The sequence below is a fragment of the Balaenoptera physalus genome (assembly GCF_965194825.1).
Source record: "Balaenoptera physalus genome assembly, chromosome: 12".
Lineage (NCBI taxonomy): Eukaryota > Metazoa > Chordata > Mammalia > Artiodactyla > Balaenopteridae > Balaenoptera > Balaenoptera physalus.
Window position 1 is genome coordinate 92,744,931 of NC_138897.1, and position 27,412 is coordinate 92,772,342.

Sequence of the window (27,412 nt, forward strand, 5' to 3'; positions counted from 1 at the left end):
TCACAAAAAGACAAATACTGTATGATTCCAGTTACATGAGGTCCCCACAGTTGTCAAAACCATAGAGGCAGAATGTAGAATGGTGGTTGCCAGGAACTTGGGGGAGGGTGGAATGGGAGTTAGTGTTTAATGGGAACAGACTTTCAGTTTTATAAGATGAAAAGAGTTCTAGACACATTATGAATGGATTTCATACCACTGAACTGTCCACCTAAAATGGTTAAGATGGTAAAATTTATGTTATGTGTATTTACCACAATAAAACAATGGAGAAACAAAGATAATCAAGATATAATATTCCTTAAAGGAATTTTGAAAAGAATTCGGCCTACGGATGTGTTTATGTGGTGCAGGAAGAATGGGGCTACTACCCCCCCAGAAAAATGAAAGCTTTGCTTCTTCAATCTCCCACATTGTTTGTTTGTTATTACTGAAAACATTTAAATGGTTAATTTAATACACTTTTTAAAATTTTATTGAAGTTTTGTTGATTTACAATGTTGTGTTAATTCCTGCTGTACAGCAAAGTGACTCAGTTGTACACATATATATTCATTTTCATATTCTTTTCCATGATGGTTTATCACAGGATATTGAATAGAGTTCCTTATGCTGTACAATAGGACTTCATTGTTTACCCATTCTATGTATAATAGCTTGCATCTGCTAATCCCAAACTCCCAATCCTTCCCTCCCCCAGCCCCTCAATACACTTTTATATTGAAAATAACATTATATAATGTATTTTAGACTAAACCATACAAACAAGGAAACGTGAGTTTGAGGTTTTTCAATGAAAAACTGCAAGGACAGAGATGACGCAGCTGACATGGGATTGACTGCCCAGGCCTCAGATATCCAAGTGTGGGACGGAGCCCAGAAGGGCAAGGGCTTAGGACTCTGCCTCTGTGATGTACCCTGGCGATCCCTGTCTTGGTAACAGCAGAGAAGAGCACTGTTGCCACGGACCTTGGATGCATGGCAGCCATCTTCAGGAGGGACAAAGCTGGGGCTCCTCCTGGTGACCTCTGAGTAGCAGACTTAATGAGACAAAATCATAAATCGTGGTTGTTAGGGAATAACCGTGTGCAGGTGTCACTGGTCGCCCAACTAACAGTCCCCTCAGGTCACCGGTCAGCATCTGCTGAGATTCTGAAGCCTGATAATATCACGTCGTACAACAGCGACGATATGTTGATTTTATTTAAATGTATAAACATTAAGTAGACTTTAAATCCTTCCTTATATATAATGAAATACCAAATCCTATCAGTTCCATCTCAAAAATAGTTGGCAAATCAGACTGCGTGTCACCATGGGCATTGCCACCATCCAGACCCACGCCGCTATCATCCCTTCTGGGACATTTACAAGAACCCCAATCTGTTTCCATGATTCCTTTTTTGCCCTTTGACAGAGACATCACTTTAATTTTGAAAAGTTCTCCTTTTATTGAAGTATAGTTCATTTACAATGTTGAGTTAATTTCTGCTGTACAGCAAAGTGACTCAGTTATACATATATATACATTCTTTTTCACATTCTTCTCCATTCTGGTTTATCACAGGATGTTGAATAGAGTTCCCTGTGCTCTACAGTAGGACCTTGTTGTTTATCCATCCTGTAGATAATAGTTTGCATCTGCTGATCTCAAACTCCCAATGCATCCCTCCCCCGAACACCTCCCCCCAACCTTGGCAACCACCCTTCCGCTCTAAATGTCCGTAGTTCTGTTTTGTAGATAGGTTCATTGGAGACATCACTTTAAATGTGAAACGGCAGCATGCCACGATCCCTCTTCCCAGCCTTCAAGGACATACCATTCCACTTAGACTTTTTAAAAATCCCAAGTGGTCACTGAAGCTCTGAGTGACCCGACCCCACTCACTCCATCTCCTGTCGCCTCCCTCTTCCTCACTGACCACAGTTACCTGGTGTTAATTCCTGGATGCAAAGCAACATTGACCTTCTCAGAAAGAGAATCTTGGTTTCGGATGCTTTTATATGAGAAAGCCTAAACACCTCACTAGGCCTCCAGAGATTCATGACTGATTGTCTTGAGCAACTCTGTGTAAAAAGCCAAATGGGTGGAGAAAGTTTGTTTTTGGCTGTTCTGGGAAGATGCGCGTGGGTCACAGGTAGGACGAGGTGGCAGCTGCCAGCGCACACGGCACTGAGAGCGCAGGAGCCGGGACGCTTCTAAGCGTTTCATCAGTCTCGGCAGCGAGGCCGCGATGCTGATGAAGCAGCGAGCGCGGGGAGATGAAAGACGCTCCAGGACTTTCATCTTGGCGTCGTCTTTTCTCCAGACACCAGGGCAGCGGGGCGTCTGCTTCCGCAGGTGACACGGTGCTGCTCCCTGGCCCAGAGACGGATGGTAAACAGACGGAAGGAACTCACTGATGGGGCCGCTCTCTCCCTCACCCTCCCCACCTAGGCTATAAAATCCAACACTGTGGATTCAAGGGAAGACGGCGTCTCCGGGAAGTTGAGGGGGCAGCAGATGAGAAGCGGGAAATCGATGGCTTGAAGGAAAGGCAGGCACTAAGGGTGCCCCCTCGAGCCAGCTGCCCCGGGGCATTACTGGATCTTAATCGGGTGGTGACATTTTGGGGAAAACCGCGACACACTCACACACACACACACACACACACACACACACACACACACACTCCCCTCACAATGGTCCAATCTGCGGTGTTAGGGAGCCGGGGTATTTATACTCCACTCCTAAGAGTCACCGGCGAAGGGATGCTCCTGGGAGGGGCTGCAGTTACTGCCCAGCTCTCCCAGCCCAGCCCACAGTCACACGGCAAACTTTTTCACAGCTGTGGGTAGGAGGGAGAGCCCTTGGGCACAGAGGGGCACATACCAGAATATGCAAAGTCAAGGGCAAGAGTGGATGGTACAGGCTGAAAGATCCAGGAGTGACGTGAAGGGCAGAGGGATCGATGACCTACAGGGTCTGTTATACCTTCTCCCTCTGCCTAAAGATCCACCTTCACTTCCTCTGTCTGGACCAGTTCTCATTGTCATTTCTGCTTCAGTTTGTACCTGCAGCTGCCATCATACTGGTGATTACACGGCACTTCCATTGTGTATTTGACCGTCCCCGATAGACTGCCTACTGACGGAAGGCTAGGGTTGCAGGCTTTCGTACATCCAGCTCAATTTGAATCTCAGATAAACAGAGAATATGTTTTTAGTCTAAGCATGTCCCATGCCTATCCCGTACATATGGTATCAATTGGGAATCACATGGTACCTGGCACTGGACAGGGGCTGATTCTGATGAATGAATGGACAGAGCATTGGAAGCAGCGTTTAGCTAATTACCTAAAGGTGGGCATGCCTCTGGTTTTACAGCAAGCCTGTGTTAACCCTGTCACGGTGAAATCGGCACAGCGATCATTTTTTCTCAGTGACAAGACATTCAAGGTGCACGATCTTCAGGGAACGCACTGGCTATCTGTCAGGAGTGATCATCACCTTTCAGGGCAGTAACATGGAAATCATAGCACGGCCGAGACAATGAAGCCATGATCAGCTTGCGGGTGAATAACCTCATCTCTAAGTACCCATGTGTTTTGTGTCTCTTTGTGTTAAATCGTTCAAGGAAGCAACTGTGTTATTAAATTTAATCGAATGTAATGATAGTCAGTAGGCTCACAAAGGTTACTTCCCTCTTCACTTGGTCACTTAAGAAATTCACCCTGGGGACTTCCTGGTGGTCCAGTGGTTGAGACTCCACCCTCCTGATGCAGGGGGCACGGGTTCCATCCCTGGTTGGGGAACTAGGATCCCACATCCCGCACCTCACGGCAAAAAAGAAAGAGAGAGAGAAAGAAAGAAAGGAAGCAAAGAAAAGAAAGTCGCCTTGATATCCTGTCCAGGATAAGTGATGCCTTTTATGAGGCGAAAGTTCACTGCTGTTGGGGAGGTGATCGTATAGGACACGGAGTCCCAGGCCACGAGCAGACACCCACAGACCATGTGAAACTGACAACGCCTTTCAGCTTCTGTCAACCTTTGCCACTGCAAATTTACCTGATTAAGGAATTTCACTCCATCCCCTGGAACTTTTATGAAAATTGTACGTTTTTTCTGTCTCTATGTATCCGTGTGTGCTGATATCTGATTACTAGAATGGCTTTTTTCCCCCCCGGTCTGAGGGTTGTGCGTGAAAATCCTTCCAGAAAGAACAGACAGATAAAAGCAAAGGCATCAATCCCTGCACTCCTCGTAGAGCTGTTGGGAAGGCTCCTTCTCTGAGAATTCAGAGAAGACACTACGTGCCTTGCATAGAATTTACTGTCCCGGAAATCCTGACTCAGAAGCTGACCTCTGGTGGGAGATGTAACAGCCTTGACATTGACACATTGACATATAGGGAACTCAATTCCACCTTCCATCAGGGGCAGAGGTGGCCACAGTAAGTCAAGGAAACTACATGTATGGGTCTTTTGGCAGCAGGAAAGTGAACCTTTCTAAATAATGGTGTAAATGATACAGGATTCCAAAACTGGAAGTTTCAGCTGTGCACCAAGACAATAGATGAGACATTTCTAAGTAAAGGAAAGAGCTGATCCAAGAATAGCCATCTTCTTATCTTCGCTTAATATTTACAGATGTGCTTCAGTGCCCATCAGAGTAGAAAAGAAGTCTCCTAAGAACCAGAATCCATAAAGGAAATTAGATTCAGTTCATTTGATGAATCCCTACCCTGTCGCCGGTCCTGGGAAGCAATGGGCTTACTGAAGTCTAGCATAAGACTGGTAAGAGCTGGCATATTTAAGCTAGGAATTAATATTAATGTAAATGATTATTGATAAATGAGACTTTTGCAACTTAGTAATGGTGTGAGAAACCATTATTTTTTCCTACCGTGGACAATTAACCATGAAGAGAATAATTATAGACCTCATAAAAGTAAAAATCGAATTAGTTTGATACGCTTAGGGAATTAGAAAATGTCCTACTCATTAGTCTTCATAATGAAGAGCAAGAAACATAAATCTGCTCAATAATATAATGATAAATAATTTAATCTTTTATTTTGACTCTCCATTATGGTAAATTAGGAAGAAAATGAGATAAAAGGGGGGACGGAGACTCAGAAGATCAGAATGGGTTTAAGAAGGAGCTGAGAATCTAGAGGCCTGGCGTCTGGCGAGTCTGGGCTTCGTCCCAAGAGTCACCTCTGTTGCACAAGAAGACTATTAAACTCGGTGCTCTCTTTGGCCTCATTTAGATCTATCTGTCGACTGGGTTCAGGAGAGAGAGAGATTAAAAAAGAGAGAGAGAGATGCTTCAGTAACTCTTTCGATGATTGACACAAGTAGAAAACGTATTCTCAAGTATTCATGGATTTATGGATATAGATCATATTCTGGGTCCTAATAAAAGATTCAAGTAATTTTAAAGCTTTAAAATAATATGATTTCTATTCCCTGACCAAAATGGAACTAAATTAGAAATCAATACCAGATCTATGAAAAATTCCCAGATATTTGGGAATTAAATAACACAATTTTAAAGACGAACTCAAACCAGACATTAGTGTTTTGAACTGAATGACAATGAAATGCAGCATATCAAAATTTATTTGATCGGGTTTGGTAAACTGGGAGGAGGTAAGAATGCCTTCTGGGTGTTGGCCACAGGTGGATAGTAGCTTTGAATAATTTTAAACACAATTTAGTTTGCAGATGGATGCGGAGGTGATGAAGATGTTTAGGAGTGTTAACTATCAAAAGGGCTCTTCATGATCACCAATTAAGATAAAACATTGCCTGTAGTCATTCTTTACCCTCAAGGAGAAAAACAATACAGGTGGTAATGAACTGCTTTCTTAATTTAAGCCTGCATTTTCCTAGAAGTTCCCTTTCTGGCCCTGTCTCATCTACAAAAACTGAGCTCTGTCCAAATTAAATGTGATCCCCAAAGCTACATCAATCCATTAGCATCTGTCTTCGTCCCCTTGTGCTGTTATAATAGAATACCACGGACTGGGTGCCTTATTTTTCACACTACTGGGGGCCTTAAGTCTGAGATGAAGATGCCCACAGATTTGGTGTCTGGTGACAACCTGCTTCCTGGTTCATAGAAAGCTGCCTTCCCTCTGTGTCCTTACTTGGTGGAAGGCGTGAGGGAGCTCTCTGGGGTCTCTTTTAAAAGGGCATTAATCCCATTTCTGAGGGCTCCACCCTCATGACCTAATCACCTTCCAAAGGTCCCACCTCCCAAAACCATCATTTTGAGGAATTCAACATGTGAATTTGGACATTCAGTCTATAGCAGCAGTCAGAGAGATTTTGGGGAGTGAAATGATAAAATTTTTTTTAAAATAAAGTTTGATTTTGAAGTGTGGACAAATAGAATTCTTTCATAATTTTCTGAGCAAACCAAGAAACTATGAAGCACTTTTAGGCAGAGGGGGAAATTTTATTTTATATTCAAACAAACAGATATGATTTGTAATTACATTATCGGTTCAGTTTTCCAGATTAATTCTGATCATTCCATGACAAATCATATAGCATAGTCATGTAAGGAGTTCGGGGTGGTTCATTGTGAAGTGGAAACACAACCATGATGATAAACTTGGCAATTAAGTCAAATATATCCTGACAAATAATATGCAAAATTCATGCACTGTGGTGGTCCTAATTTTGGAGGACCACATTCATTTTTCCTAGATGACTCAGATGGGATGTGGAATTCACCCACATGGAATCGAGCCTTGATGAGTTTATTGTGGTTACGGGGATAGCTAAATCACTGATGAGAGACATCAGGAAATAATCATCACACTCATTCAGACCTTTCTGCGACAGTTGTGAAGTCAGTGATTCATGTATCCGCAACTTTTAAGGGAGTTTTTTTAAAAAATAAATTTATTTATTTTATTTTTATTCATTTTTGGCTGTGTTGGGTCTTTGTTGCTGCACGCAGGCTTTCTCTAGTTGCGGCGAGTGTGGGCTACTCTTTGTTGTGGTGCGCAGGCATCTCATTGCAGTGGCTTCGCTTGTTGCAGAGCATGGGCTCTAGGCACGCGGGGTTCTGTAGTTGTGGTACGCAGACTCAGTAGTTGTGGCTCGCCAGCTCTAGAGCACAGGCTCAGTAGTTGTGGCGCACGGGCTTGGTTGCTCCGTGGCATGTGGGATCTTCCCGGACCAGGACTCGAACCCGTGTCCCCTGCATTGGCAGGTGGATTCTTAACCACTGTGCCACCAGGGAAGCCCATAAGGGAGTTTTTTTTTAAAGTGAGGTCACAGGAAGCATGAGCCCAGGTGAGGGTGGTGGAAATTGACTTGAATGAATCACGGTCATGGCAAGCATCGTTTGCCCACGAGCCTCAGTTCCAAGGGAGACATTAGATGTGAACATCCACAGAGACAGGCCTCCAACTTCCCTTCTGCAAATTAGTGACCTCTATCCTTCCTTTGAAAAATATTTTTATTCTACTTAAAAAATATTTAATACATAAATACACATTTATTTTTAAAATAACATTAAACACAGATTAGAAAAGATAATGAAAATCATTAAATTCCGACCATCCAGGGGAAAAAAGATGTTCATATGCCAGTAATCTTTTCACTGATATGTGGATGGATATAAAATATATAAAATGTGTGTTTTAACCACAGGGTGCCTTCAGTGACTAAAATAAGGGTGTGTACAAATAGCATTTCAAGGATAATATCACAAATACAAAATAATCAGATGTGGTTTCTCACTTTTCCTACTGATGGGTCCTGGGCTGGAGTCGATGCGACAAATGCATATTTTACAGACCGACTCTGCCTTTTCTGTGTGAGCTCAACTACATCTCTGGAAGCAGCTTTAAAAGGCATGACTCTCTGCAGCTTTACCCATCTTTAACTCAGCTTTATAAGCCATTCTGTAATTAGTCACAGGCCAAATCAACATCTTATAAATGTGTCCCCAGGACTGAAATCAGTAACCCATTAACACAATGCATTGTCTGCCTTCTCTGCATCTGGGCAATGTGATGCTATTTTAAATGGTCTCAGCCAGACGCCTTTTGGTCCTAAAAGCTGACCACTTACAGGCGGCCACTTGCCGTTCACAGAGTGACGTGGCTGGGTCAGGTTAGAGGTGAGCGATGGGGGCTTAAACAGCAAAGCTTCAACAACATTGCTTCTAAGAAATTGATCTGTATTTCACAAATGCTTTGGAAATGAGTAAGCAGGTGGCTGCAATTTATATCCATTCAGTTTTCCCTGGTTTTATCCCTTTTTCTCCCTGGCTGACAGCTTTTTAACAAACTGCTAATACACAAGTAGTTATGCTGTTTGTTTTTTTCCATGTCCGTGTGTTTCTTTGCCTCCATCCTGGAAAGTTTTCATCAGAAATGTAAGCACAGTCTACTGGAAACCTCAACAAGCAAAATAACAAAAGTATGTCCTTTTTTGAAAGAAAAAAATACATATATATAAATAGATCACTTGTGGAAAATTATGAACAAGGACAGATTATGATTCTTCATTGTGGAATTGTGTGATTCTTTCTTCTGCCAGGCCCTGAGTTTTCTTATAATCGAAATTCTTCTTCTTCAAAAACCAAGACGAAATTTCTTAAGAGTGCAGGATGGAGGCAGATAGTAAGAAACGCAAAATTTCATGGAAAAAAAAAATTTTTTTTTGGCCGCCCCGCGCAGCTTGTGGGATTTCAGTTTCCTCACCAGGGATTGAACCCGGGCCCCCGGGCAGTGAAAGTGCCGAGTCCTAACCACTGGATCACCAGGGAATTCCCTGGAAATTTTAGATGGGTAGATGACACTGACTAAAAGGTTACAAAAGGTAAGGAGATCTTCCATTGTCTGGCAACTTTATTATTCATCGTCTTGCAGAGATATTGAAGGGCCTGCATTGCTGTTGGTAAAAGTCATGGCATAAGTTGAACAGAAGGAGCCGCTTCGTCTACACTTCTGTAGACAGCAGGAACGAGCATCTTCCCCTCCCCAATGCGAGTGTGACGGATTGGCGTAGCTTCTATTTTCAAGGCAGAAGCATGACTCCACGCTACTACCCACACTACTACCACCACCATCACCGCTTTCTCAGCACATGCGCCCAGTGGCCTGGCCAAGCCATTGCATCTTTAGGGATAACACCAACCCCAGCACAAATACACCAGCCCCCAGCGCTAACGCTGCTCTCCCCAACTGTTAGAGTCTCCAACCCCACCTGCAAGACTTCCTTGATTCCAATCCCACCTCCAGCAAGCGACAGCACAGCCCATGCCTTATGGGACTCAGTGACTTTATAGAAGAGACCCCGGAGAGCTCCCTTGCCCCCTTCCCCACTGAGGACACAGCGAGAAGATGGCATCTATGGACCAGTAAACGGGCTCTCACCAGACACGGAACCTGTGGGCATCTTGATCTCGGACTTCCAGCCTCCAGAATTATGAGAAATAAATGTGTGTTGTCTAGAAGCCACCCACTCGATGGTGTTCTGTTATAGCAGCCCAAACAGACTAAGACCCCATTTCTGAAAAGCCTCTTACGTCAAATGATGTTAAACCCACTGAGGAAGGTAGACTTGGAAAGAACTTTATAATTAGGATGACCAAATGCTTCATCACCCAAACTGGGACACTTGTGAGAATGAAAGGGCCACGCTGAGTAACCACGGCAGTTTGGTGGCTGTACACTGGGGCTGCCCTCCACCCCCCAGGCCATACGGTCCCCGAGTGATCATGACATTACCTGAAAAAAAAAGACCGTTCAGGGGTCCTCAGTCATCCAGTGACATGTGTTTTCCATTCCGTTATGAGTATTAACTTAGACATTAGCCAACTTTGGAAAACCACACTATTTAACATAAAAATCTACATTTCAGGCCTCTCTTAAAAAGAAGGAAAATCTGGTACTCTGGGCTCAAGTTCCGAGGATAATCCTGAGCTGCGAGCAGCGGCCACAGTCAGATGGGGATTTGCTTTTCTGATGCCACAGTCCCCACTCCTCCCTATTGTCACACCTGGCTCGTCTCCTCCTTGGGGGCTGTAGGTGTTTACTTGGAACCTGCCCTACTCTTCTGCTCTGGGGTCCCTCCTCTGAGATGAATGACATCCTAAAGTGCCATCCCACCATCTTTCCCAGGACCCTAGAGCAGGCTCTCAGCTGGTACATGCCAACAGGCTTTCCTCCAGGCCCTAGCAGGATAAAAAGACTGTGGAGCCCAAAGAGAAGAGAGATGGACAGGGCAGCCTACAACAAGGAGCTGATAAGACATTGTGGCCAAGAGGTCAGAGCTCTTCCTTTCTCTCACTCAGGGATTCTACTTCAAATCCCAGTTTTGCTTCCTACACTGACCAGTACCATCTGTGGCTAAAATGTGAATATCGGTGTATCAGTGTCTCTGTTGGTCATCTTTTCAGTCTGATTCACAGCATGAAGTTTTGGGAAACCCTGCTGGAATTCCCTGGCGTGGAATCTTCCATGCTCCTTCCTCTATACACCCACAGCATGTCCTAAGGTCCCTCTAGTTTTGTTGTGCCACTTTCCTGTCTGTCTGTGGGTCATTCTTGAGTCCTGCATCCCTCACATCCAATGCAGCAGCAAGTTTTATCATTTGAAGCAGTGAAAGGTCCTCCTCTCTCCATCTCCTCTTTGCTCTCATCTTCTTCTGCCTGGACTAGTGCAGTAGCCTCCCAACCGTTCTATCACAGTCCCCTCTGGTCCCATCAAACCCTTCTCCACACGGGGGTCACAGGGATCTTTGTAAATGGCAAAGTGTCTTCACTTCACTCTCTTGCTGGGAAACCATCAACAGCTTTGCAATACGCTTTTAAAGTATCAACTCTAGCCAACCTCTCCTGTCTACCCTGACCATCTTCCGGGGCCAGGAAAACAGGCTACTTCGTCTTTCTAAAACATATCAGGCTGTGGCTGACTCAGGGCTGTTGCATTTGCTATTCCCGGTGCCTAAATGCTCTTCCCCTGAATTTATTAGCATATCTGACTTTCACATCCTTCAGGTCTCTGCTCCAATGCCCTCCTCAGAGAGGCCTTCACTGGGAACCCCACATGAGAGCAGCCCCATCGCTTTCCATCACATGACCCTATGTTACTGTTTTCCCATGTGTATTATTCTCTGAAACCATCTGGTTTATTTCTTTACTCACTTCCTCACAGTTGACCTCTCTCAAGGAAACGTGAGATTCATAACACAGCCCAGCCTCACCGAAACAGGCACGGCAATCATCCCTCACCACCGCGTCCCACTGGAAGCCAGGACACCAAGATGGCAACAGCAGGTTAGCGGTGGGATTAAATGCAATGAATATTTTCTTCTCTAAAGATGATGTATGTGACTGTGGTATTCAAGAAAGGACTTCTGTTAAAGGAACTCTGTCATCAATGCTTTTCTCACTAAGTGTCCTAACGATCTAGGAGACGTTACATCTTTCACACCAAGAAGCATACAGGCAGAGCAGGCAACCTGAGCAGAATCATCTAGGACGGGCAGTCAGGACAAGTTGCTGGGCACATTCTGGTCGACTCGTCCTAAGGCTAGGCGATGAGAGGGGTTCTGAGAGCAGGTTTGATCTCAAAGAGTGCTGTGATTGACTGGTGGTGACTCTCGGGCCCAAGGGAGGGCTGAACAAGAGCCTTCATCCTACGACTTCTCAACTCCAGTTTAGAATACTATGATGGCATTCACATTTGCAGCAACGTGGATGGACCTAGAGATGATCACACTAAGTGAAGTCAGACAGAGAAAGACAACTATCATGTGATATCACTTTTATGAATCTAAAATATGACACAAAGGAACTTATCTATGAAACAGAAACAAACTCACAGACGTAGAGAACAGACCTGTACTTGCCAAGGGGAGGCGGATGAGGGAGGGAAGGATTGGGAGTTTAGGATTAGCAGATGCAAACTATTATATATTATATAAAATGGATAAACAACAAGGTCCTACTGTATAGCACAGGGAACTATATTCAATATCCTGTGATAAGCCACAATGAAAAAAGAATATGAAAAAAGAATGTGTATATATATGTACAACTGAATCACTTGGTGGTACAGTAGAAATTAATACAACATTGTAAATCAACGATACTTCAATAAAGTAAATTTTTTAAAAAATAAATAAAATACTAAAAAAAAAAAAGGAATACTATGATGGCATTCATAGAGCTGAGAGACTGCTCTTCTAACTGATATTTGCCAAAGGCTGCATGTTGTGAGAAGTTAATGATGTGTTTCTACACCAGTTAATAACCCTGGCTGTAATATTATCAATGTAATTGCATAGCTGTTCATAGATGAAAATCATGTTCCTAGATAACTCATCGGAAAGGTAAACCTGTCAACCCAACCCTAAGCTGAAAATTATTTGATTGTCTTTCTTTTAAGAAACAAGTAGTGACTTCCCTGGTGGCCCAGTGGGTAAGACCGGGCGCTCCCAGTGCAGGGGGCCAGCGTTCGATCCCTGGTCAGGGAACTAGATCCCACATGCCACAGCTAAGAGCCTGCAACAAAAGATCCTGCATGCAGCAACTAAGACCCAGTGCAGCCAAAATAAAAATAAATAAATAAATACTTTTTAAAGAAAGGAAACAAGTAGCCTATGGAAACTATTAATCTGATAAACTACAAAGTAAGTTAGATTAAGCACATCAGTTACTCTGTTTTCTTATTTTAAATAGGGTCACATGTTTGTCAGAAAATTCCTATAATGCCTAAATTAATATAATTAATTATATAATAATTATATATAATGTATATTACATCTATAATAATATAATAAAGTAATATACTAAAAAGATAATAAATTCTAAAATTCCTAAATAATAATTTATTTCTGCATTTAAATGATGTTAAGTCCTCTTTTAAAATATCTTTTTTTTCACTCCAGTGATATTACTTAAATTTATAGAAATAGATTTAAATTTGGCACACAGATTAAATTTTGCACTTACGCTCAAAGGAGAAAAGGACTAGCGTGTACGAGCATACGAACAATGACAGAACACGGGATTTTGTATTTGGTGGGGAGAGGGGCCTCTTTTTAAGATGGGAGAACTGATACAAGTGTCTTATTTCTAAACACAAGTCCAGGAAGCGCACATCTGGTCCATTTGTTCTGTTCTGCGTCATGTTCCATGCTTAGCTTTATGCGTTCTTGCAGTTTTGCAGTTTGAGGAAAGCATTTCTAATCATGAGAGTCAGTAGAACTCAGCTCATTCCCGAAATCCTATCACTTCCTCCGTGGCAGAGCAGTGGCGTTGAAAGTGTATAAAAAATAATGAGGCTACGGCTTATTTTGACATTTGTATCTTATTAACTCACATTTAATTTTCCTACTTTCTATTAATCATGAGCTGGAAAACTATCTTTCATTTCTGCCAACCATCGGAAAACAGAAAATAGTAGCTTTCTCAGTTTGCAGAAAATAACTTCTTGGGCAGTGAAATCCACAGATTTATAGTAGATGTAAGCAGTCTTAATGGGTGGCTTGAAAAACGTTCCTGGTTTGTTTAACACCAGAGACTGTCTGCCAGGATCAGATAATAATAGTAATAAAATAATGTCAACAATAATAATTTATCTCGTTCAGCGTGTATTTACCCAGCAATCGCCTAGGCTCTCAGCGCGGATGTATCGTTGTGGTAGCCTGCTTGTTGCCACCCGATCATACACACATCCTTGGTCTTCTCTTTTTCACTAACAACATCCCCAAGTTTAGCTGGCTGTGCAGAACAAACACTGCATTCACCCACCTCCCTTGCAGCTATATGTAGTCATGTGATGAAATTCTGGTCCTCTGGATATGGAAAGCAATGCACACATCTTCTGGGTCATAGCTTTAGAAGGAGAGGACATATCTTCCACTTCCATCATGTCCTCTCCCTCCACGAGCTGTAATAGGATGTGAAGGTTCATCTTACTGAAGCATTTAGTTAATGACAATCCTTAAGAGATAAGGATTAAGCAAAAGAGAACGTGCTCTCACATGAACATTTCTTAAAGAATGCTTAATGTTTCCAGAGACTCAGATAAGTATGAAATGATCACCAGTCTACACACGAGGTAAAGTATCATCACCACTGTTTGAAAGCTGTAGAATCTGGCAATCAGAAAGATACACGTTGATAATGCCATTTGCACCAACAGGGATGGACCTAGAGATTATCATACTAAGTGAAGTACGTCAGACAGAGAAAGACAAATAATCATACGATATCACTTATATGTGGAATCTAAAAAAATGATACCAATGAACTTATTTACAAAACAGAAAGTCACTCACAGACATAGAAATCAAACTTAGGGTTACCAAAGGGAATAGTGGGGAGGGGGAGATAAATTAGGAGTTTGGGATTAACAGATACACACAACTATATATAAAAGAGATAAAAGAAAAAAAAAGAGAGATAAAAGGACCTACTGTAGAACACAGATAATTATGTTCAATATCTTATACAGTAATACCTATAATGGAAAAGAATATGAAAGTGATATATATAAATGAATCACTTTGCTGTATATCTGAAACTAACACAACATTGTAAATTAACTATACTTCGATTTTTTTTAATGTTTTTTTTTTTTTTTAAAAAAGGTACCCGTTGAGTTAAACATCAGACCTGGAAGTCAGATTTTCCAACTAGGGCCTTTGATAAGGTGGTGACAGGGAGAGAGAAGAGTTTTAAAAGCTAACAAAGGCAAATTTCCTGTGAGAGCCCTTATATCATTCTAACAAGCAAATGATTTAATGTAGAGGGTAGTGAGATAATCCATCAGGGCTGAAAAGAGCTTTAAATTCCTGAGTAGCAAGTAAAGATCTCAGAAGCCAACAGTATTACAGGTAATAAACAACGTTTTCCTCTCATTCCTCCCCACAATGACTCCTGCACAGACAGACAGAATCACTGCTCACCCCTTGCAATTAGAGAATTGATACTTAGATGTCAGAAGAATTTGGCCAAGGGCCATATGTGATAAAATAAAAGTAGAGAGAACCAAGGTTACTTATTTTTGCTCTGTCCACGGACGACTTTCCCTACCGTGACGCCCTTGTTTTGCTCATGAATAGGCACTATACTTTCCATACACATTTGGTTCCAATCAAGTTGGGGTGTGGCACACCCTTTCTTTACTCTCATAAATGAGAATAAAAGTGGGTTTCCTTTCTGCAAACATAAAGCTGAAAAACACACCTACTGCCTCTTTGTACTAATATATACCCTGTGTCATCCTGGCAGCCCAGGTTCTGAATTAGACGGTATGTCTGCTATAGGTTGGATCATTACTATTTTTTTTAAGCGAAAAAGAGGAAGATTTCTAGAATGGCTGGGATTGGCAGTTGCCCAGGTGTTTGGTCTTGTATGGAGACACACAGAGCCTAGTGGGAGAAAATCCCTCATGTTGCCTGCAAATAAATCTCTAAACCTTTTTGGACAGCTGTTCATGAACGTTCAACTGGGCCTTCTGGGGCATGCGTGAGACACTGATACAGAGATTTCTGATAAGATTTGATTACTCACATTGAAAGTTTCCTGGTCCTTTTTATTTTAAAGGATGCTTCTGATGGCCTTTTATGGAATGAAGTCAGCAAACAATTCTAGCCCAGGAATGAATGTCTGCCTATAGGGTCAAGTAAACAGCTAAATTAAATACCAAGAGGGAATACCCAGAATACCACTAATTTTCCTGAAAAGAGGTCTGGACTTGACATTTGGCCCTTAACACTTAACCTTAAAGTGAAAAAGAGTGTTTTCTCAACTAACTATTATAATATATATTACATATTATATATATACAGATATATGTATATATATATAAAATATTGACCATACATATCCAAATTGGTAATAACATATATTTGACCATACATATCCTAATTTGGATATGTATGTGTATATATATACATATATATATTATAATAGTTGAGAAAATATTAGATACATGATTGATGATACTCTTTTTCAGTAAAATTTCCAATAATGGTACTGAATTCTACCTTTAGTACTTTGATGGAATCCATTCTCAAATCAATAGCTTTGTGAAGACCAAGACTAAGACCCTGGGAATTCAGGTGTTCTTTAATTAGAATACAAAGGAGTAAATAAAATTTTATTCTAAGGGACTTCATTAGATTACAGCAAGTCAATTTTGAACAGTATTCTAAATACATTTTTAATAAATTGAGTCCACTTTGGTCCATAACTCTGTTACTGTGTGTTGTAGGTAGTTCCATCATAAAATACACTCTCTGTGGAAAGGCAGGTATCAGGTTGAGGACACTGGAAAAATTCTCCAGTGTTGAATTTTCAGATGTTAATGTGTGTTTTAAGATAGCCTATAGGGGCTTCCCTGGTGGCGCAGCGGTTGAGAACCTGCCTGCCAATGCAGGGAACACAGGTTCGAGCCCTGGTCTGGGAAGATCCCACATGCCGCAGAGCAACTGGGCCCGTGAGCCACAACTACTGAGCCTGCGCGTCTGGAGCCTGTGCTCCGCAACAAGAGAGGCCGCGATAGTGAGAGGCCCGCGCACTGCGATGAAGGGTGGCCCCCGCTTGCCACAACTAGAGAAAGCCCTCGCACAGAAACGAAGATCCAACACAGCCAAAAATAAATAAATTTATTAAAAAAAAAAAAAAAAAGATAGCCTATAGACACCAGGCTTTTCCTGTATCTTTTGGGTGTCCCCTCCTCCAACACATTTTTATAAAGGATTAGAGAGAAATGTTAGACTATATAGAATATTAAAACAGCCACTTGCGATTTTATCGATGTCTCTCTATTTTCAGTGAAGGTTGGTTTTTCTCTAAGCTGAATCTTCCAGAAACCTTGTGTTTACAGTGACACCAAAACAGTGAGCTGTTTGGGGATTTGTGCCTCAACTGTACCATATGGAAGGGAAAAGTAGACCTTTGCTCCCAGGTGATGTGTCATCTACTTGAACCTATAGAGGAAGGAGTCATTTTTGTTGACATTTGAGACATGTTTCAAGCTGTCGCTTTCATTAGGGTTTTTGTCATAAGCCCATCATGATTAAAGCCTCGTGGGGTGCAGAGATCAGTAGGAGTGTTCGGTGGTAGATGCAGCACAGATTTTGGTTTACATACAAACTACTGTATATAAAATAGATAAGCAACAAGGACCTACTGTGTAGCACAGGACACTATATTCAATATCTTGCAATAAATTATAATGGAAAGGAATCTGAAAAAAAATATATGTAACTGAATCACTGCTGTATACCTGAGACTCACACAATATTGTACATCAACTATATTTATTTTTTGCTTTTTAAACTATATTTAAATTTTTAAAAAGTTAAACATAGTTACTCTATTATCCAGAAATTCCACCCCTAAGTAATTACCCAAGATATTTTAAAATGGATGTCCACTAAAACTTGTGCATAAATGTTCATGGCAGAATTATTCATAATTGTCAAAATGTGGAAACAACCCAAATGTCCATTAACTGAAAAATAAACCAAAGGTTTGTATCCCCGCAATGGAATTGTAGACAGTCATAAAAAGGAATGAATTAGTGATACATATTATAACATGAATGGACCTTACAAACATGATGCTACGTGAAAGATGCCAGTCAGAAAAGGCCACATGTTATGTGATTCCACGCATATGAAATGACCACAATTGGCAAATCCAGAGACACAGAAAACCGATGAGTGGATTCCAGAGCGGGGTGAGGAAGAGGGGAACGACTGCTAATGGGTGTGAGGTTCCTTTTGGGGGGGGTGATGAAAATGTTCTGGAATTACATAGTGGTGATGGTTGCAACCTTAGGTATATACTAAACACATGGAATGGTTCCCTTCAAAAGGTGAATCCTATGAAATGGTGATTTTATCTCAGTTTTTAAAAAAGAAATTATTATAGCATCCCTGCTTGTCTTCTTTAACTTCCCTGAGTCACTCCTCTCTCCACCGATGTTTCCTGGGAACACCTCCCACGTAAATTACTTGTATTCGAATACTTGTTTCAAGGTTTGATTTTGAGGGAGGGCAAATTGAGGCAAAACTCCATCTGACTCCCAGTTTAAGGTGAAAGGCAGGTGCCCCCTGCTGGTAGCGCAGGGAGGAGAAGGGATTACAACAGACGATGTTCTCCAGAGGAATCCCGTCTCATGTTTGGCTTCCTGGACTGTCACACTTTGTACACCCTCAAGATTTGTAGGCGCCATCTTTACAAAGATGCTCTAGCATCTCGCTTTGGAAAGTGCGGGTTCTCACGTCCTCATTGCTTTGTTGAACCCTGAAGCATCCCTTTATAATGTTCTATTAGAAGTGTCAGAGTAACGTAGAGACTTTCCATAGTGACTCAGAAATGAAACAATACAAATACAGCCACTTGAATATGCTTTGTCCATCATCATCCTGAATTTGATGTTTGTCATTTTTCGTAGCTCTTTTAACTTCAGGGTTTGGTGGGCTTCTTGGCATGAGAGCTTAAACACATTTCTCACAATTTGAAAAAAAAAAAGTACCCATAAAGTTGAGATTTCAAATCTAGAATTAACAATGGCCAGCTCTCATGCAATTTCATTTTTCATAAAGAAACAATCTATTTCATTACCATTTCATTTATTTGACCTAACAAATACTCATTCACAGGCTAGGCTGACAAATTCAACAGATTTTAGAAACCGTTCATCAATATCCAGTTTGTCATAAATTCACTCCAACTTTGGAAACAGGCCCAGAAGCTAATTTTGTATCGCTTCTTGTAAATGACCCATAATTCATAATTACTGTTTCCTTCAAACGTGACAGGTATTTGATTCTGTGAAATGGCAACGTTTGCTGACCACTCACACACGCAAACACACACACACTTCCTTCAAAAATAAAGGGGGGAGGGTAGGTATTCTCCAAGGACAGGCCATTGCCGGCCACTCTTTTAAAAATACTGTAGGGGAGGGGGCTTCCCTGGTGGCGCAGTGGTTAAGGATCCGCCTGCCAATGCAGGGGACACGGGTTCGATCCCTGTTCCAGAAAGATCCCACATGCCGCGGAGCAACTAAGCCTGTGAGCCACAACTACTGAGCCTGCGAGCCACAACTACTGAAGCCCGCACGCCTAGAGCCCGTGCTCCGCGACAAGAGTAGCCACTGCAATGAGAAGCCCACGCACTGCAACGAAAAGTAGCCCCCGCTCGCCGCAACTAGAGAAAGCCTGCGCGCAGCAACGAAGACCCAACGCAGCCAAAAATTAAATAAATGAATAAATAAATAAATTTATAAAAATAAATAGATAAAAATACTCCAGGGGAAATAAAAACAACTTTTAGAGGAAAAAAATTAAAACATGTCTGAGTAACAGGAAGCTACAAGGAGAATTCCCATTGCTTATTTCAGCAAAAAGATGTTAGTTTCAGCTTTATGACTGTCAGCTTTATGACTGTTGGTGGTATGTGACCCAGAGTAACTTTTTTGGTCAAAAATTGCAATTTATTTCAGGTGTTCAGATAGGTAAATTGAAGGCTCTGGGAATTTTCAGCACCATGAATTACTGCTGTGGCTTTGGAATAAATAGGGCTGTATTGACTTCATTCTTTCTTTCTAACCCAAGAAATTATTTATTGAGCCTAGGCATGGGAAGTAGCAATCCAGGGACCTGTTCAATGTTGAGAGAGACCACATATGTATGTTATCCCCCTTGGAGCACTTAACCTCCTTGAAAATATGTGAAAAATACCTTTAAAAATATTTGACTATTTTGTGAACTCAAAGGAAACAACTCATTTAAGCCTCAGAGACCATAACAAGTTCTTCCTTATTAAAAATGTGATCATAAAACCAATATATTCCTCTTTGGAGGATGGGATGTGATGGCTAGGATAGTTTCTCTCTAGAGACATTGTTATTCAGTACTTGAGAGCTGTATAGAAACAGCCCGAAAATGCTTTAAAGTGGCAAAATCTAGATCAAACAACTCTACACTTTTAGACATTTCATGTTCAGAAGCCATTGGATCAACTCCCAATTAATTCTTCAGACCTTGGAAATAATATTCTTTAAAAAACAATAAGAGTGTTACCAATACTCACTGGTCACTCTCCAACCTGTTCAGCCTCAACCAGGCTAAAAGTTTACACTGAAAAGCTTCTGTGGTCAATATTCTATTCATTGGAAATGGTCCACATTTCCAAGATAGGCAAAGTCTTCTTCCTAATGCAAATGGAATTCACAACGTATGTTGATTTCTGCGTGAGAGATATTTCAGGAATCAATAAGTAAATGTGGTACCGGGACCAGCGGACTCTGACCAGGGTTGCCTGTGTCCATGGATTGAGGTCCAGCAGGCATCTCTGAGCCTGATGGCCACAGGGACTGCCCAGCTGTGCTTCATGGTGTGCTTGCAGGGAAGGTGTCCTTAGTTCACTGCTGAGCGGGAAGAATAGAACGCTGACCACTGTGCTGCTTCTTTTTTTAAAAATTTTATTGAAATATAGTTGATTTACAATGTTGTGTTAATTTCTTCTGTACAGCAAAGTGACTCAGTTATACATATATAGTCTTTTTCATATTCTTTTCCATTGTGGTTTATCACAGGATATTGAGTATACTTCCCTGTGCTCTACAGTAGGACCTTGTTTATCCATGCTATACATGACAGTTTGCATCTGCTAATCCAAAATTCCAATCCACCCCTCCCCCACCCCTCTCCCCCTTGGCAACCACAAGTCTGTTGTCTATGTCTGTGAGTCTGTTTAGTAGATAAGTTCATTTATATCATTTTTTTTAGATTCCACATTTAAGTGATATCATATGGTATTTGTCTTTCTCTGTCTGACTTACTTCACTTAGTATGATCCTCTCTAGGTCCATCCATGTGGCTGCAAATGGCATTATTTCCTTCTTTTATATGGCTGAGTAATATTCCATTGTACATATGTACCACATCTTCTTTATCCATTCATCTGTCAGTGGACATTTAGGTTGTTTCCATATCTTGGCTTTTGTAAATAGTGCTGCTGTGAACACGGGCCCACCCTGCTTGTTGATTGGTCAAGTTGTTGCTGGCAACTGGATTCACCCATCCTCATGGTGACCTTCTCCTAGCATGACACCCACATCATCTACACACATAGATTATATCACAGTGAGCAGCTGTGTTCTATATCAGGGTCTAGAGAGGTCTGGACAATCCCATTTTGAAGATGCAGTAATATTTTCAATAATTTAAAGACAGAAAATATTGTAATGTTTCAATGAAGAAATGGCAATCGATGGTTTAAGAAACCGTGGTACATTTTAAATATATACATTTCCCAAAATAGGAATCTATTGAAGGAATCTTCAACACATAGAGATATTTTTTTTTGTAAATATGCTCTTCACAAGATAACCATGACATTTGAAAATGTGAATTAGGGACATATGGTAGATATTTTAGTTTGATGATGGCACATGATTTTAAGATAATTGAATATCTTGACTGGCCATTTTTCTTCCACCCTTTTGTGTGATTTCGTTTGCTTGGCATAAACCACTGGCAGTAATGTTAAGTGGCTTAATTTATGGCTTTCTTGAATTTTGAACGTTATCCCTTCCAGGATTTTGCTACTCAGCCCCACCCCCAAGAAAGGACTTGCTGAAAAGCGTCTCCATTTGTGGTTAAAAGAACAGCTCTGGAAAAAATAAACGTTTTCCAGGTTTATATCTTTTATTACAGAACCTGAACCTATTCAGCAAAATAATGTCCACTTTTTTTCCCAGCAGACTCTCAGCCCAATGTGTCAAAGCAACACTGGCCGGATGTCATGCCAATTTTCAAGTCTGCGACTTTCCCATTATCTCTAGGGCCTTGTTTTTAGCAGAAAACGTTTGTGCTGAAAATGGACATTCTGAAAGAGAACACAAGAAAGTCTTAACTCAGGTTCTGATGTTGTTATCAGTTTCAAATTTTTCAGACAATTACTGGCAAGAAAGCAAGAGGGTTCCGTTGATTTGGAGAAATTTGAATTGATGTAACTAGCAGCAAACAAAACACTAAAATACTTGAAACTTTAAAATATGAGAATGGTTACGAAGGTCATGTTTTGTGGAGGAAAAAAACTCATGAAGCTTGGGTGATTATTTTTCTGTAAGGGTTTCTCCCTAGTCTGAATACAAAACAACACACATAGGAAAGTGTAATTGTTGTCTGGGGATATTGACGCCGAAGATGTGTATTGAATTGCATAGATGGAGAGGGAAAAATAATTTCCCAAGAGATGTGGAAAGGAGAAGGGTGCAGCAAAGTTGTGGTACCCATGATGTGCAATATCACATCCCCCGCTCCCCGGAAAGAGCTAAAAATCAAGAAGCATTTTTAAAACCTCTTAAAAGAAATTTGTGTCTTAAACCCTTGAACTTTGAACAAAGGGCATTCCTTTGAATTCTTGAGACTCATGTATTCTTACTTCACACACAGTTGGGACACATTGGGCTATTCATTCAACAAACATTTATTGATTAATTAAAAATGCCCTGGTGCTGTACTAACTGAATGCTGGATGAACAAGTTGGACACAGATTCTTCCTTGGGGAGCTTACAGTCTAGATAGAGGTCGTGTGGTTTCCTAGGCAAAAGTGGTTTATAAATTAGACGGTCAGTATAGGACCTGATACGGGGAAAAAACAAACAGGAGTAGGGAGAAGTGACAGCAGACAGTGGACGGCAGCAACACCATAAACATCAAAGGTGAAATTCCAAAGAGCTCGTCCTTTGGGTCATTTATAAGGCAACAAGCTGGCTTAGACCAATGGCTCCAGTGACAGTCAGTGTTTTCTGCGTGGGTCACAGCAGTAACCAGTGCCCACGGGGTGACCCTCAGTCCTGCACCTGAATTTAGCTTAAATCCTCCCTCCATTAAGACGGCAAGGAAGTGGAATGCTTTTAAGTCGGTTGACTCTCCATGAAACATGATTAATATTTAAAGGCATTCACTTTTGTTATAATATGTATAGAATCACTCAGTTTTTTATTAAAGTATAGTTGATTTATAATGTTGTGTTAGTTTCTGGTGTACAGCAAAGTGATTCAGTTATCCATATATATACAGATTCTTTTTCATATTCTTTTCCATGATGGTTTATTACAGGATATGGAATATAGTTCCCTGTGCTATACAGTAGGACCTTGTTGTTTATCTGTTTTATATATTGTAGTGTGTATCTGCTAATCCCAGACTCCTAATTTATCTCCCTCACCCCTTTCCCCTTTGGTAACCATAAGTTTGTCCTCTATGTCTGTGAGTGTTTCTGTTTCGTAAATAAGTTCATTGGTAGAATCACTCAGCTTTAACATTGCTGGGAACAGGAGATTTCTCGTCATTATCTGACAACAGTCTAGTTCCTTTTGTCATCACGGCATGCCAGGTCGATGGCTATTTTACCTAGAACACTTTTTATTGCCCATCCAACTTGGCCACTGGCTCTGATATACCATCGCATCCACTGATTCACCACATCAAGGACGGGAGGATTGAGATGAGGGTTGGAAGACCCTTCCACAGCCCCATGTTTGTTCTGTAAGCACAAACCTGCATGCTGAGACCAGAGGAACATGCATGTGAAGGCACCCCGCACACACCCCGCCCCAATGCTGCAGATGACTGAAAGGATATAATGGCATTTCAGAGAAAGTGTATAAATAGAAAACAAATCCTAGGAACTGAGGACTTGTTTCCAGGAATAGGTTTATAACTGAAGAAGAATTGGAAACTTAATTAAACAGGTGGCAGTCAGGCATATTCCCTTTAGGAATCAAAATCACTAAACTTATTTTTAAAAGCAGAACCATTCCTGCACGGCAACTTGGGGACAGACGTTCAGGCTGGGGTAAGCTGAGTGCCAACATTGCTATCCAGAAAAGAGTTCTAAAATGATAAACTACACATAGCTATAAGGTAGGCAGAAGCTCACTGTTGCAATGTGTAAAATATCGTTGAATTTTCTGAAACATTCATTGCTACTACCCTGATCCAGAAATGTGAACAGGACTAAAATCTGTCTCTGTAATACTCCAGACATCCGTATGAAATGTACAGATGTCAGCACAGTATTCAGATGATTGGCTGACGTATTACCAATCCCAGGATAAGGATGTTTAAAACCCCAGATGCTTGCCATCACAGACACGTGGCTAACTGCATTCTGGGGGATGGTTCATCTCACATTCACCCGCATCCTCCAGATTGGTACCAATTAGTCATAACTGTGTGAGGTTGCATTAGCTTCTCTGTTATCCAGGGAAGCAGAAAGCAATCACTGCAAAAATAAGTCAAGTAGAGGAAAAAAGGTGACTCTTATGAAAATAAATTTCAGATCATGGCTGTATTCAAAGGGTAAAGTAGATGGAGTGAGAAAGTGTGTGACTTTCCAAAATTCAAATACCCAAATAGAAATTAAAGGTGAGAGCTGGTTTATAGTACACAAGGTCAACTAGTCAGAAAAAACGGTAATCAGGGTTCCTTAGACCCTCTCTCATCTACTTCTACTTTTCTCATGGAAAAAGACCGAATACCTAAGTGTTTGGTAAGAAGGTGGCGGTGGGGGAGTGTGGGAGGAAATAAGGGAGAAATATATACAACGCCTTTAACGTTTCGCTTTTAATCTTGTCAATAAAAAGCCAATAATCCTGTAAATAATTGAAATAATGTAGTATTAAACTTGTAAAATATACCCCAATCCACCATCTTATATGGGATGTATAAATTTGTATGGATTGAGTATACTAATATGGTAATAACAGTGAAATAAAATCTTTAAAAGATGCCAAGAGAATTAATCATTTGAATTGTTCAAGTAAAATGAACAGTTTATTCCCTGGACAGTTACCATATTCAAATGTGATCTTATTTCCCTGTTAAGATGAATCTCTACAGACCATGCAAATATTTGCTATTTAACATGGGGTCATTCATCATTGTGCGGTGTTAGCAATTGAAGACTTTGGGATTAATTGTTATTTGACACAGAAGTTCATCCAGCCAACTGAGCTTTAGGTGGAAATGCAGTCTGTATAGGCAGTGACCCCTTGCCTCTGTTCTGCAGCCTCCAGGGAGCAAAGTCACGTGAGTAGCATGCTGGACACGGATTTGCCTGTCCATTTAGCAGATTGGAGTGTATAGAGACCACCCTCTAGCAAGCCTAGGCAGAAAATTAATAAGTGCACCTGAGTTTATTTCCTTGCTAGCTCTGTTTTTCCTCCTTCTTTTCCTTTTTATCCATGGCTTGAATTTTTGTTATTTCTGTTCCTCTTTTATTTTTCTTTTGTTTCTGCTTTTTACTGATGAGTAGGCATTAAAATCTAAGAAATTTGACATGCTAAAAGAAGAGGCTTGAAACTACCAGTGAATCAAACTGTCATTTAGACATTCACATTTTTGGTGCTGTTTTCAGATCACGTACATAATTGAAATCATTCAAACAAAAATGTGAAGACTTTAGGGAATCAGGATTTTCACTTTCTCCCCAAATGAAGATTAAGGGGAAAATACGTTAATCTTATTTTTCTTTTAGGGCCAAATATAATATATAAGGACAGAAGGGACAGAAGGGGATTAAGAGGGACACAGTTTGGAAACTAAAGCAAATGCCAAATGTGAGGCAATCCAAGAAGAAACCCAGTTTATTTCATGGAGACCCTAAAAAGAAATAAACAACAAACCAGGTCCCTCCGGGGCTCTACAAAACACAGACCCACTAAGCAAACCCCTCCTAGCCCAGCTTGCTAACCAGAATGACTCAGAGAGGTGAGGCAGGTAAGTCAGCCCCTTACTCCATCGGTCCAGTGGGAGATGGCTGTGTACCCCCTGGACCAGATAAGGCCTTTTCTCTGCTGATCGCTTCCAACCTAACCCCGCTCAGCTCTGTCCCAAGAAGAATAATGGGCTCCTCTCACCTGGGCATGCTGCCCCCTTGGGCAGGGTCTCGTATGAAATATTCCCAGGCTGGTATCCCTACCCCTATGTGGGATCTATTATGGGTCCCAGGACTTGCACAACTTTAGCCCCCATCAGAGACAGGCACCCTCTCTCCTCTGCTTCCCCAGGGACAGCTCTCTGTGCTGCCACCAAAGGCTGCTTTAGCTTTCTCAGTGTGTAGGACCCCTGTCCACTATGCCCACCTCCCCACAGGGAATACACCTCCAGCTCTGCCAGTGGCCTAGTCAAGACGCTCTCACCAGGCCAGGTTAGGGTTGGGGTTAGGGTTAGGGTTACAGTACAGCTTTGTCCAAATGAACCCTCCCCATCTCTCCTCCATCACCCCATCCTGGCCCATTACCACTTCCAACAAGGGACAGTCATCTCACTGGTCATCAGTAAGTGACTTTGAGACGTCCACATGGTGGCCTGTCTCAAAATTCACCGGGGGATCTGTTATCTACCCCTTCTGGGTACCTTAGTCCAAGCTCCCAATAAACCATTCTGTTACCATAATGCACAGAAAATTTCTGTTGACTAGTCCACCTCTCCCAACAGATTGGGAATCTTTAAAGTCAGAGGCGATATTGTATTCATGGCTGTGTCACTAGGTTCCAACACAGAGATGACCGCAAGGCAGGCTCTCAGTAACCGCTTATGAATTTGATGCCCAAGCACCTTATCATTGAGGAAACAATAAGAGCATGATGAGGAAGGGTCTGAAATTGAGGTGTTGTAACTGTACATAAACAGTTGTACAGGTTGTGCACTGCGCAACTAAGAAGGCTCTATTCACGTACATGATCATATAAAAGATGTTTCCTAGTGTTGATTAGGGTTTAATGTGAACAGTCTCCCAGAAAAGCCCTGTATGGGTCAGATGAACTTATCTGTCTCTCTTAATCTCTTTCCCTTCTCAGGTGGAATCTCCACTAGGGTAATTAAAGGTCTGTCAGAACACAGTTGACTCAAAGATGAAAAAGTGAATCAGAAAACTGAGTCATCAATCCATGGGTGTGAGCTCATAACCTGGACTCTTTTCAACAAAATCAACTTCAAAACTATCTTAAAAAAATATGGTTTCATATCAAGATATACAATTAATTGCACAAAGACCAACAGTCATGCGGATCTCAAAAAAGTTGATGATACAGTCATGAAGAATCATTCCATATTAGGAATGAGAAAACTGTTCTTGATTCTGCATATGAATGCAGCAAAAACTTCAAAGAAATCTCTTTACTAGGAATGATGAGATGTAAAGACAGGCAAAGTAGTGAAATTATTCTCTGTTGCACTGCAAGAAAATGTAGCTGTTAAAAGGAATATTTCTACGGCTTGTTTTGATGTTTTCCACAGTTGATTTAAAGTCATAAACTGAAATTGTTTGTTTCAAAGGAAGTTTCTACACAGAGGACTTTTCGAAAGTATTTCTGAAGCCAGTAGTTTGTGGTAGTGTCACGGAAATCTT

General features: G+C 41.3%; 3 long non-coding RNA genes across 4 annotated transcripts in view; 1 reads left to right on the plus strand and 2 right to left on the minus strand.

Annotated features, from left to right (window-relative positions):
- Window positions 1-25,584, plus strand: part of LOC309640109 — a 394,077-nt gene extending 368,493 nt beyond the window's left edge. Inside the window, exon 2 of the long non-coding RNA XR_014252034.1 lies at window positions 23,077-25,584. This is a non-coding gene — a long non-coding RNA (uncharacterized lncRNA). The remainder of the gene's footprint in view (window positions 1-23,076) is intronic.
- The window catches only part of LOC309640106, a 226,109-nt gene that overhangs the window by 127,759 nt on the left and 70,938 nt on the right, over window positions 1-27,412 (minus strand). The window lies entirely within an intron of this gene.
- On the minus strand, window positions 564-21,302 carry LOC309640105. The gene is made up of 3 exons (XR_014252029.1): window positions 16,663-21,302; window positions 13,771-16,352; window positions 564-1,040 (listed from the first exon to the last, which is right to left on the minus strand). It is a non-coding gene; the product is annotated as an uncharacterized lncRNA (long non-coding RNA).